Here is a 14,298-nt window from a genome sequence, read left to right as displayed (position 1 = left end):
GCATTAGACTTCTAACCCTTGCAACTCTAGTACGGGACATCCGTCCTGTACGAACAGACGCACAAATGTGTGATTACTAACTACTAACATCAAATTAATCTAATAATTCGAAGGAGGAGTATCGGTGTTCGTCTGTTCTAATTAGGACTTCGACCCGTGAGCAGCCCCTGGGGAATTATGTCGGAAAATCCGACACCATTTAATAATAATATCATACAGACAGATAAGAGCTGTGTTGTATAAACAAGTTACCCATAGAAAACGTAACTTGTAGTGGAATTACCGTCTAAAGAAAACGGGATATCATCACCACATACTATTATAATTCACCAGCTATTCTGCTGGGAATTATTCTTAAATACATTAGTCTTTGGACTTTACCATCATAAAAACATCTTATATAAATTAACTTAATTATCAATATTAAAGTAGAGTAAATGTGACCCTTCTATCACTTTCTGAAATCTGGACAAAGTAGGCCAGGCGTCAGTGGAGGAGGAGGGCAGCCATTGTTGTGTCACCTCCGAGACGTGTGGAGCAAATTTAGCTCCTATCATTCTGGACAATGTCGGCCAGTAACGTCAATAATATGGAGTGTTAAACAGCCATTGTATTGAGACCAGAGGCTCACGGGAGCAAATTCGGCTCCTGTTAATTTTACTTGGACGTAGTGTTATGGAAACCAAAGGTACCATCTCCAACACGATGTCTACAATTCAAGTTAAGTCTATCCGAAACCCGTTTATCATTCATTTATGGCCATTAATGTCAGGATATAGGGTGACCCGGTTAGATTACGTGGAAGCCTCAAACTAAAGGTAATTAAGCCAGGTCTTCAATGTTCCATGTACTGTTTTCTCTGATATACTTGTCATATATAGGTATCTGGCTTCACAGCTAGCGCACTTTTGACAGGTCAAGACGAGGATGCAAGATTTTGTGCACCAGTTACTGGGTGATGGAAGCTGCCTCAAAGAGGATAATTTGGTGTCTACACCCTAGTTATACCTGGTGGACTAACCTGCTGTACTATAAGATAAGGAACCTTTTCAATGTATGTAGTTAATTCTGTAATTTGATTGGCTGCATATATATATAAATATAAACCCCCCCTAATGTGTAGAGGATCGATTTGTGAGATTATGAGATTATTGCAGAAATACAGTCCACTTATCATTATACAAATTGCTATCGAAGTATATAAATTAACGTAAATATAAATTCATATAAATTAAATAAATATAAATCTCACAGGTCGGTTCCCACAACACATACAGACCTCCACTACCACACATACAGACCTCCACCACACATACAGAACTCCACCACCACACATACAGACCACCACACATACAGACCTCCACCACCACACATACAGACCTCCACCACCACACATACAGACCTCCACCACCACACATACAGGCCACCACCACACATACAGACCACCACTACACATACAGACCTCCACCACCACACATACAGACCTCCACCACCACACATACAGACCTCCAACACCACACATACAGACCTCCACCACCACACATACAGACCTCCAACACCACACATACAGACCTCCACCACCACACATACAGACCACCACCACCACACATACAGACCTCCACCACCACACATACAGACCTCCACTATACATAACATACAGACCTCCACCACCACACATACAGACCTCCACCACCACACATACAGACCTCCACCACCACACATACAGACCACCACCACACATACAGACCACCACCACACATACAGGCCTCCACCACCACACATACAAACCTCCACCACCACACATACAGACCTCCACCACCACACATACAGACCTCCACCACCATACATACAGACCTCCACTACCACACATACAGACCCTCCACCACACATACAGGCCTCCACCACACATACAGACCCTCCACCACACATACAGACCTCCACCACCACACATACAGACCCACCACCACACATACAGACCTCCACCACCACACATACAGACCACCACCACCACACATACAGACCTCCACCACCACACATACAGACCAAAACCACACATACAGGCCTCCACCACCACACATACAGACCTCCACCACCACACATACAGACCTCCACCACCACACATACAGACCTCCACTACCACACATACAGACCTCCACCACCACACATACAGACCCACCACCACCACACATACAGACCCACCACCACAGATACAGACCTCCACCACCACACATACAGACCTCCACCACCACACATACAGACCTCCACCACCACACATACAGACCTCCACTACCACACATACAGACCTCCACCACCACACATACAGCCCCACCATCACCACACATACAGACCTCCACTACCACACATACAGACCACCACCACACATACAGACCCTCCACCACACATACAGACCTCCACCACCACACATACAGACCTCCACCACCACACATACAGACCTCCACCACCACACATACAGGCCTCCACCACCACACATACAGACCACCACCACACATACAGACCTCCACTACCACACATACAGACCCACCACTACCACACATACAGACCTCCACTACCACACATACAGACCCTCCACTACCACACATACAGATCCACCACTACCACACATACAGACCTCCACTACCACACATACAGACCTCCACCACCACACATACAGACCCACCACCACACATACAGGCCTCCACTACCACACATACATACCTCCACCACCACACATACAGACCTCCACCACCACACATACAGACCTCCACTACCACACATACAGGCCTCCACTACCACACATACAGGCCTCCACTATCGCACATACAGACCTCCACTACCACACATACAGACCTCCACTACCTCACATACAAACCTCCACCACCACACATACAGACCTCCACCACCACACATACAGACCTCCACTACCACACATACAGACCTCCACTACCACACATACAGACCTCCACCACTACCACACATACAGATCCACCACTACCACACATACAGATCCACCACTACCACACATACAGACCTCCACTACCACACATACAGACCTCCAATACCACACATACCGGCCTCCACTACCACACATACAGACCACCACCACCACACATACAGACCTCCACCACCACACATACAGACCACCACCACCACACATACAGACCTCCACCAACACACATACAGACCTCAACAACACATACAGACCTCCACCACCACACATACAGACCTCCACTACCACACATACAGACCCACCACCACACATACAGACCTCCACCACCACACATACAGACCTCCACTACCACACATACAGACCTCCACCACCACACATACAGACCTCCACCACCACACATACAGACCACCACCACACATACAGACCTCCACCACCACACATACAGACCACCACACATACAGACCTCCACTACCACACATACAGACCTCCACCACACATACAGACCTCCACCACCACACATACAGACCTCCACCACACATACAGACCTCCACCACCACACATACAGACCTCCACCACCACACATACAGACCTCCACCACCACACATACAGGCCACCACCACACATACAGACCACCACCACACATACAGACCTCCACCACCACACATACAGACCTCCACCACCACACATACAGACCTCCAACACCACACATACAGACCTCCACCACCACACACACAGACCACCACCACCACACATACAGACCTCCACCACCACACATACAGACCTCCACCATACATAACATACAGACCTCCACCACCACACATACAGACCTCCACCACCACACATACAGACCTCCACCACCACACATACAGACCACCACCACACATACAGACCACCACCACACATACAGGCCTCCACCACCACACATACAGACCTCCACCACCACACATACAGACCTCCACCACCACACATACAGACCTCCACCACCACACATACAGACCTCCACTACCACACATACAGACCCTCCACCACACATACAGGCCTCCACCACCACACATACAGACCTCCACCACCACACATACAGACCCACCACCACACATACAGACCTCCACCACCACACATACAGACCACCACCACCACACATACAGACCTCCACCACCACACATACAGACCAAAACCACACATACAGGCCTCCACCACCACACATACAGACCTCCACCACCACACATACAGACCTCCACCACCACACATACAGACCTCCACTACCACACATACAGACCTCCACCACCACACATACAGACCCACCACCACCACACATACAGACCCACCACCACACATACAGACCTCCACCACCACACATACAGACCTCCACCACCACACATACAGACCTCCACCACAACACATACAGACCTCCACTACCACACATACAGACCTCCACCACCACACATACAGACCCACCACCACCACACATACAGACCACCACTACCACACATACAGACCACCACCACCACACATACAGACCTCCACTACCACACATACAGACCACCACCACACATACAGACCCTCCACCACACATACAGACCTCCACCACCACACATACAGACCTCCACCACCACACATACAGACCTCCACCACCACACATACAAGCCTCCACCACCACACATTCAGACCACCACCACACATACAGGCCTCCACCACCACACATTCAGACCACCACCACACATACAGGCCTCCACCACCACACATACAGGCCTCCACCACCACACATTCAGACCACTACCACAAATACAGACCCACCACTACCACACATACAGACCTCCACTACCACACATACAGACCCTCCACTACCACACATACAGGTCCACCACTACCATACATACAGACCTCCACTACCACACATACAGACCTCCACCACCACACATACAGACCCACCACCACACATACAGGCCTCCACTACCACACATACATACCTCCACCACCACACATACAGACCTCCACCACCACACATACAGACCTCCACTACCACACATACAGGCCTCCACTACCACACATACAGGCCTCCACTATCGCACATACAGACCTCCACTACCACACATACAGACCTCCACCACCACACATACAGACCTCCACTACCACACATACAGACCCACCACCACCACACATACAGACCTTCACCACCACACATACAGACCTCCACCACCACACATACAGACCTCCACCACCACACATACAGACCCACGATAAGAAAATCGCCGACCTTAAGAGGATGGATGGGAGGATTGAGGATATTGATGCTCATGATGCACTCTACCTCATCACCAGATGTCTGTCCCTCCCCAGGTTAACCTACTTTCTGAGGTGTTCACCATCTTACAGTAGCCAAAAACTAAGGGAGTATGACCGGTTACTGAAATCAATGCTAGAAAAAGCCCTTAACCTCTCTCTCGATGACCTACAGTGGAAACAAGCCTCTCTTCCCGTAAGACTTGGGGGCCTCGGAGTTCGAACAGCAACGCAAATCGCTGTTCCAGCCTTCCTGTCCTCCTTATCAGCATCCGACGACCTTGTGAAGGAAATTCTACCTGCCCACTTACATCAGCTGGCAGGTGTACATGATCCCAATTTTACACGCTGTGCCACAGAGTGGGCCTCTCGTGCAGGCCAATCACCTCAACCACCATCCCCAAAAGCCCACAGGCAATCCAGCTGGGATGGCCCCATTGTAGACCAAGTTGCTGCAGAGTGCCTGGGTGCTGCAACAACACAACACGACATTGCTCGCCTCACAGCAGTAGCAGCACCACATGCAGGGGATTTCCTGTTAGCAACCCCAATGTCGGCAACTGGCACACGTCTCACACCACACGCCCTCCGAATTGCTGTAACCCTCCGCCTTGCTGCCCCAATCCACACCAGATATAGGTGTATTTGCGGCGAGGTGGTGGCTGACAGGTACGGCCACCATGGCCTACTCTGCCAAAGCACAGGGGGATGGCACTCGAGGCACAATGAAGTTAACGACATCATCAAGAGGAGCCTCACCACAGCTGGATGCCCAGCTGAAAGAGAGCCCCGTTACCTAACGCCCCGTAACTCTGATGCTCTTATTGGTCGCCCGGATGGTATCACAGTGAACCCCTGGAAGAATGGCAAGCAGTTGGTATGGGACTACACATGCGTATCAACCCTGGCTAACACGTACATTAACCTCAGTGTTGCACAACCAGGTGGCGCTGCCACCCACAGGGAAGCAGCCAAATCCCGTAAGTATAGAGAACTGGATCACCACTACAATTTTGTCCCCATTGCTTCTGAGACACTCGGCGCCTGGGGTAAAAGTGCTACCAGTTTTTTTGAAGGAACTGGGTTCTAGGCTCATTGAAGCAACAAGGGACCCAAGAGCTGCAAGCTTTCTTTTCCAGCTCCTCAGTGTGGCGATACAGAGGGGAAATGCGCACTGCATCCAGGGTTCCTGCCCGCCATCTGAGGAGCTGGAGGAACTCGACAACCTATGATAACCATCTTTGTAACCCATATGTAACTCCTTTTTTGTAACAAAGTTCAAATAAAGTAAATATATATGTGTACATACAAAAGAATGGGGGTGGTAGGAGAAGATAATATTAGTGTTCAGTGAGAAACCACAAGGTCTCCTCTGAATACTTTTTATTTTCTTCTCCGAGGCTATGGGTCCCCACATTGGCACCAGAGGTGGTACCCTCACAAACTTTATAAATATATATATATATATATATATATATATATATATATATATATATATATATATATATATATATATATATATATATATATATATATATATATATATATATTGTATATGTCTGATGTTATGGCGCTGAGCATGGCATCAGCTCACTATTCTGGCAGGGGTGTTACACCCTGTGTTATATATATATATATATATATATATATATATATATATATATATATATATATATATATATATATATATATATATATATATATATATATATATTGTATATGTCTGATGTTGTGGCGCTGAGCATGGCATCAGCTCACTATTCTGGCAGGGGTGTTACACCCTGTGTTATATATATATATATATATATATATATATATATATATATATATATATATGTCGTACCTAATAGCCAGAACGCACTTCTCAGCCTACTATTCAAGGCCCGATTTGCCTAATAAGCCAAGTTTTCATGAATTAATGTTTTTTCGTCTACCTAACCTACCTAACCTAACCTAACCTAGCTTTTTTTGGCTACCTAACCTAACCTTACCTATAAATATAGGTTAGGTTAGGTTAGGTAGGGTTGGTTAGGTTCGGTCATATATCTACGTTAATTTTAACTCCAATAAAAAAAATTGACCTCATACATAGAGAAAAGGGTTGCTTTATCATTTCATAAGAAAAAAATTATAGTAAATATATTAATTCAGGAAAACTTGGCTTATTAGGCAAATCGGGCCTTGAATAGTAGGCTGAGAAGTGAGTTCTGGCTACTAGGTACGACATATATATATATATATATATATATATATATATATATATATATATATATATATATATATATATACATATATATATACATACATATATATATATATATATATATATATATATATATATATATATATATATATATATATATATATATATATATATATATATATATATATATATATATATATACATATGTCGTACCTAGTAGCCAGAATGCACTTCTCATCCTACTATGCAAGGCTCGATTTGCCTATTAAGCCAAGTTTTCGTGAATTAATATATTTTCTCAAATTTTTTACTTATGAAATGATAAAGCTACCCATTTCATTATGTATGAGGTCATTTTTTATTTATTTGAGTTAAAATTAACGTAGATATATGACCGAATCTAACCAACCCTACCTAACCTAACCTAACCTATCTTTATAGGTTAGGTTAGGTTAGGTAGCAGAAAAAGTTAGGTTAGGTTAGGTTAGGTAGGTTAGGTAGTCGAAAAACAGTTAATTCATGAAAACTTGGCTTATTAAGCAAATTGGGCCTTGCATAGTAGGCTCAGAAGTGCGTTCTGGCTACTAGGTACGACACATATATTATATATATATATATATATATATATATATATATATATATATATATATATATATATATATATATATATATATATATATATACATATATATATATATATATATATATATATATATATATATATATATATGTCGTACCTAGTAGCCAGAACGCAATTCTCAGCCTACTATGCAAGGCCCGATTTGCCTAATAAGCCAAGTTTTCCTGAATTAATATATTTTCTCAATTTTTTTTCTTATAAAATGGTAAAGGTATCCATTTCATAATGTATGAGGTCAATTTTTTTTTATTGGAGGTAAAATTAACGTAGATATATGACAGAACCTAACCAACCCTACCTAACCTAACCTAACCTATCTTTATAGGTTAGGTAGCCGAAAAAGTTAGGTTAGGTTAGGTTAGGTAGGTTAGGTAGTCAAAAAACAATTCATGAAAACTTGGCTTATTAGGCAAATTGGGCCTTGCATATTAGGCTGAGAAGTGCGTTCTGGCTACTAGGTACGACATATATATATATATATATATATATATATATATATATATATATATATATATATATATATATATATATATATATATATATATATATATATATATATATATATATATATATATATATATAAATATTTAGCCTTGACTATATTTTCAGACCCAGAAAAATATGATAAACATAGCACATTCTTTGGGCGAATTTTCTCTGCGAACTTTGGGCGAACTGCATATATTAGTACAATATGTACGACGTGCTTTATTATGGCAAACTTCTAAAAAACTCAGAGGATAACAAAGCTTGAGACCAATAGAATCAATATTCTTAAACTCTTCATCTAAGAATTCTAGACTAAACCCAAAGAGCTCCTAAGATACATAGAGGAAAAACTTATTCTTCACATTGTGTCTATGCCCTGAGAAATAATGAACATAAGATAAATTATTCAAAGGTTTCCCCTAGACACTAAACTTGAGTAAAAAATCTTCCGTATGAATAAGTACATCTATGAATGGCAAACATTTATCAATTTCAATCTCCATAGTAAATTTTATAGAGGTGACTTGTTCATTAAGTTTAACAAGAAATTCGTCTGTGTTTACATCTGTAGGCCATGTACACAAAATTTCATCAACATATCTAAACCATAGAATGATTTCAACATAATTGAATCTGCTTTAAGCCGGTGTTCATGTATAGTAAGTTAAAGTATATGTGGGGTAATAGTTCAGCATGTTGAGAGCAGGAGCGATCCCCCCACATGACAACACATGCGTAGGAGACCGGGTATATTATGTTTTAAGGTTTGGTTAGGAAAGGCGTGAGAAGCGGAAAAGAAGTGGCATGCGAGGGCGTTAGTGGTAATGTGAAAGGAGGCAGGGAGGTGATGGGCCGGACGGGGTACCCAGCTGTCCGCCACCAGCAGCAAGACAGCCCCTCGCTTTCTCTCGTGTTAAAAAAAAAAAACAGACATAAATAAAATATTACCATTGAATTCCTGACCTCGGTCAGACTATAACTTTAGGGGGCCCAAATACAATTACGAACCTATGCAAGAACGCATCTGCAACAGTATGATCATCCTTCTGAGATAATGAAATCAATGTAGTGAATCTGGGCAGATGATCCACTAATACCAACATGTAAAGATTGCCTGAATGACCATGGAGATCAATGAAATCGGCTCCCACTCGATCTAAAGGCTTCCGGTATTCTGTAGTGGGGTTTGTACCTTAAGGATACCTTTTTTCCTGTGACAATTGGAGAATGTCTTTACAAATTTAATGATTTCCTTTAACGTACTTGGAAAATAAGACTTTACCTTCATATGAGTTTTATAAATACCTGGGTGACGTGCAATCTTAGAAGCGTGTGCCAGTTTCAACCCTGATGATCATAGTTCATCTGCTATAACTAGCTAGAACACTGCCCGAACTTTCTGGCTATATACATAATACTCCTTCCTATAATTCAAAGTCCAGTACTGGTAGTTTACGATTCTTGGAAGAATATTTCCCCCCTTTCAAATGCAAAATAATTTCTTTACACCTAGGTTCGTTCATCTGGAACACTCAGTCTTGTCACTAGAAATACCTTCAATATTGACATTTACATTAATAGCAGCAATGTTTTTGCTCAAGGTGTCTGGCACTATATGTGACGTTCTTGGTTTGTGAAGTACCTGGAGTGAGTGAGCAGACTGTTAATGGAACCAGCGTGGCATTCGTGGGCATTTGGTTCTTTTCTTAAAAATGTGTGTTAGAGCCCTGTGATCAGTGTAGATGACAAAATGACGTTGGAATAGATATGGTTCAAAATATTCAACTGCCTCTACAACTAATAGTGCCTCCCTATCCATGGCAGAATAACTAACCTCTGGTCACCCTTGACCTTCCTATTGAAATAAGCCTTTGGATAGTGGAGATTTTCTTTATCATGTTGTATTGAACATCTGCCAATAGCTATGCATTTGGTGTCTGTGTACCTCCCACTCTTTATCAAAATCAGGTTAAGGCCAATGCAGGGGTTGTAATGAGTTGACAATGAAATGTAATTTTAGCATAGGCAACATCATGCTCTGGTTTCTATTATAGATTGTGGGTTGGTGGTAGTGTCGTCGTTGATGATCCTTCTTTCTGGACAACCCAACCCACACCTCGATAGAGTGCTTATACTTCACAAGGAGATCACACTGGGCACTTCTGGCTCTTGGAGAGGGGCTCAACGTCACACGTTTAGGGGATGCGGCTCCAATACTTAGCCTCGTTGTCACGTGCACACACCCACTCGAGCCGCTGTGACTCCCCACACTCTCCCTATGTGATATGATCTCAATCCCCTTTGACTTATTAGTTTTCCGTCTTACCCTGTCCACAGCAGTGGTTCTTGGTTCGTTCTCTCTCTCTCTCTCTCTCTCTCTCTCTCTCTCTCTCTCTCTCTCTCTCTCTCTCTCTCTCTCTCTCTCTCTCTCTCTCTCTCTCTCTCTCTCTCTCTCTCTCTCTCTCTCTCTCTCTCTCTCTCTCTCTCTCTCTCTCTCTCTCTCTCTCTCTCTCTCTCTCTCTCTCTCTCTCTCTCTCTCTCTCTCTCTCTCTCTCTCTCTCTCTCTCTCTCTCTCTCTCTCTCTTCTCTCTCTCTCTCTTGCGCTCCTTCCTTCCTTCCTTTCTTCCTTTCTTTCTTTCCTTCCTTCTTTCTTTCTTTCTTTCTTTCTTTCAAGCCTCACTAGGACAAGAGCAAGCACCAGCAAATTTGAATACATTTACTGGACAAAGCACATACACAATACATAGACACATATAATAATAATGAATCCTACACTCTATACTATTTCAGTCAGGTTGCACTCCGACACCATCAGAACTCTATCATCCGCTTATCAAGTGGTATCCTATCTCCTGATTCACCATGATTCACCACCTAATATTACCAACCTCCTCAAGTAGTCAAGTCTTATAATACAATGTTGCACTTAAAGCAAGAGAATATATATATCTATAAACAAGTACAAGGAAAATCAGCGTATGAATGCAATAACATATATATATATATATATATATATATATATATATATATATATATATATATATATATATATATATATATATATATATATATATATATATATATATATATATATATATATATATATATATATATATATATATATATCAGTATAAATGTTCCTTGATACACAATAATGATCAATCCATCACCCTATCAGTCCTAGAACACATATGTCTGTAGGTAATCCAGCCTACGACTGTAACTTTATACTTCAGTATAAACACTCCTCGGCACAAAAATGGCAAACAATCACCCACCATTCACTGCATCTTGCACGCTAATGACAACCAAACACTCTATCAACTCCCTACAAGTAATCGTTTAGAACTTCCCTTCCACATCTGGAAGTTCACTACCCTGATCTCTTCAGGTTATTCTGGGTTTAACTACCAGGATCCGGTGATGTTACGGTGCCCTCTCCTATTTCTTTCGTTTGCCGGCTTAAAGAGTCATATCAGCTCTCCCTACTGATTCTCTGAGGTTCAGGGAGTCTATTGACATGTGTGGCGACCAGACCGGCTGCCAGTTAAAGGAAGGAAGTTACATTATAAGTTGTAAATAAGGGGAAATTGGCTCCCTGATATAAAATGAAAGAGAATCCCCTAAGGCAGATATGACCTTTTGGAAGGGACACTAGCCGATCGCGGATTGGCCGACTTAGGTCGCGGGCGACCAATCAGGGCCCGCCATGACGTCACCGAGTGCCCCGGGCGGCGCCAACGTCAGAGTTGACCCGACCTTGGAAGCGACAGGACGCACCTCGGTCTGCTCTCAAGGATTTGAGGCTCTACAAGCCTTTCTTAGTGGATTAGTGCTGGCTATTGCAGCCCATCTGCTGTATTGGAGACCCCGCGCTTCTGGGAAGCAAAAAGGAACCAAGTTTATTGAGTGAAAGAGTGCCAAACTTGGAAAATATTCGGCGACGACGCTGGACGTTGAGGGCCTGAAAAGGTGTGGCGGGCAAGCCTAGCTGTGACCGGGTCACATCCACTGAGGGTTTTGTAAGGACGACACCGTTCCTAGGACAAGGAGCAACGCCTTGTGGAAGGGGCGAGTGTGGGAAAATAGTAGTTAGCTCAGCGCCCATCGATGAACCAGGATTGGGGTAGCTGAATCTCAGGGATTGGAACGGCGACGACGCGAAGGCTCCACGACACCTGAGGACCTGTGGAACGTCCTGGATCGTCAAGGATCGACCCAAGGAAGCGTGGGAACCTCACACCATCGAGGGACAGGCGTCGTGAGCCAGGAATGTAAGGTAGATCATTTTCCCTCCCATTACCCCTTGTGTGAGTAGGCTAGTTAGGCCACAATATTTACTTATGTATGTGGCAATAGGACATTAATACTTTAGCAGTAGAATAGGCTGCAAGGCAGCTTGTGTCCAGGACCGTCAGAGAGGACAGTGTGTATGGATGGCAGGACAGTGAAGAAGAGGCGCCGACGTGGTGAAGAGGCCCTCCTGAGAGAGAGTGTGGGACTCCTGTCTTTCTGCCCAGTTGAAGGAGTGTTGGAGGTCGTGGAAGAAGAGGCTGACGATCTTCAGACTTATTATCCTTATTTTCGTATTCATGTATTACTTGTGATTGTATGTGTGATCATGTAATTTGCATCAGTAAATTCACACTTTTATCATTGTGTTTAAGTGTGCCTCCATTTATAATATTTCTCTATGAGCATACACAAAGGTTATCATAGTACCACCTAGGGAACACAACGTTCTCTATAGAAGTTCTTATTTCCTGGAGAGTGGTAAAGACAGCACAGACTTACATAAAAGTGTACCCTTAGCCATCCGATCAGTATCAGTGCCTGAATGGTGGCAACTATTAACGTAGTGGTTATAGGGAGGCAAAGCCACACAGACCTTCCTGGGAGAGTACCCTGGGACAATAGTCTAGTAGCAGATCTATGGGAGTAGCAATCTTCTGGCTACAAACAATATATAATACACCCACTGAACTGCATTGCTGGGGTGCAGATATAATAACCCAGCTGGCGACCTTGTTAAGAAGAAGATAGAGAAGACAGGCGGGAAAGGAGTTCCTGCAACCTTTTTGTCTGGCAGGCAAGATTCAGGGAGGTTATGGTTATAAGGTAAGCCTGAGTCTTCCTTCACTCCTCCACGGGTCTAGGCCGGAACTGTTAACAGCAGTTTCCCCGTGTTGGACTGAGGGGCTTCCAGGGTGAATCAGTGACACCCCTTTTGTGGTGGAAGCAAAGACCTGCGGAGGTGGGCATTGTTGGTCCTCTCTTGTGTGACCAAGGAGACTCCGGTGAATCCAGGGAGTCGGAGGGGCTGAGTATTTGGGCCTTTTGAGCCCCTAGCAGCTAAGTGTTAGCAGAGCCCTGGCCCACCCCCCCCACGTGATAGAGAACTGGCGACCTTGCCAGGATTCGAGCCCCGGTAGCCAAGAACTGGAAACTTCGCCAGGAGGCGTGGATCAAGCTACAGTGTGGCCCAAATTTCAAGACAGGTGTTGCCAGGGTACTAATACAGTGTGGCCAGTGAATTCAGTGGTACTGTTACTCAACCAGCTAAGGGACTGAAACGGTGAAATTAGTGCCTACTAACTTGTCTGTGCTGTCGAGTATGCTCAATGATATAAAGATGGAGGAGGACAAAATAAAGAAATTTATTGACACAAGGGACGAGAGAATTTTGGACGAATGTACCAAGGCCCAGCTCCAACAAGTGGCAATCCACTTTGGGATCAG

This window comes from Procambarus clarkii, unplaced genomic scaffold (assembly GCF_040958095.1).
Source record: "Procambarus clarkii isolate CNS0578487 unplaced genomic scaffold, FALCON_Pclarkii_2.0 HiC_scaffold_101, whole genome shotgun sequence".
Taxonomy (NCBI): Eukaryota; Metazoa; Arthropoda; class Malacostraca; order Decapoda; family Cambaridae; genus Procambarus; species Procambarus clarkii.
Note: the sequence above shows the minus strand (reverse complement) of the source record.